The following is a 789-nucleotide window of genomic DNA, read 5'->3' as shown; positions in this document are numbered from 1 at the left end:
TTGTATAATATGTGTTTGTATAAAACGAGAAAGAGAGAAATGCAAAAGAGAACTGGGCAGGGGAATATTTTTATTGTATAATTATAAGTGTACGTATTTGCATGTGTATATACAATTTTCTTTCGCTTTATACAAACATAAATTATACATTATATTTGTATAATCTGTGTTTGTATAAAACGAGAAAGAGAGAAATGCAAAAGAGAACTGGGCAGGGGAATATTTTTATTGTATAATTATAAGTGTACGTATTTGCATGTGTATATACAATTTTCTCTCGCTTTATACAAACAGAAACACAATTTATACAATTTCGTTGTATAAAGCGAAAGAGGCGAGCACAAAGGGAGCGAGCGAGAAAGGGAGAGTGGTGAGCAAGAATTTGGAGGGAGAGAGGCGACTGACAAACGTTTGCTACGGGGGGCAATTAAATCAAACAGTAGCTACTCCATTTATTTTAGATTATAAATTTGCCATTCTGTACAATTATTTCATAGATTATGGGTCTGGCCCATTAATTATTCAACTACATTTATTACATAATAAAATAATTGTTAACTAAATAATCGTGGTTACCTAATAGTTCAAAATTTTCTATAAAAATTACAAGAATGACTTAAATAGTCCTAGTACTCAAAATGGCCTAACGGGTCATTACATTTTCTAACAATTATTATTTTACAAAAATGTAATATAATATAAAATTAAGGTTTATGAAAAGTATAAAAGATTTAAACTTTAGATATATACATGATTGTTAGTTCTTTGAATATTTTTCCTTTTTTTGAG

The sequence above is a fragment of the Solanum tuberosum genome, unplaced genomic scaffold (genome assembly GCF_000226075.1).
Source record: "Solanum tuberosum cultivar DM 1-3 516 R44 unplaced genomic scaffold, SolTub_3.0 scf00001, whole genome shotgun sequence".
In the NCBI taxonomy this organism is placed as follows: domain Eukaryota; kingdom Viridiplantae; phylum Streptophyta; class Magnoliopsida; order Solanales; family Solanaceae; genus Solanum; species Solanum tuberosum.
This window is presented reverse-complemented; position numbering follows the sequence as displayed.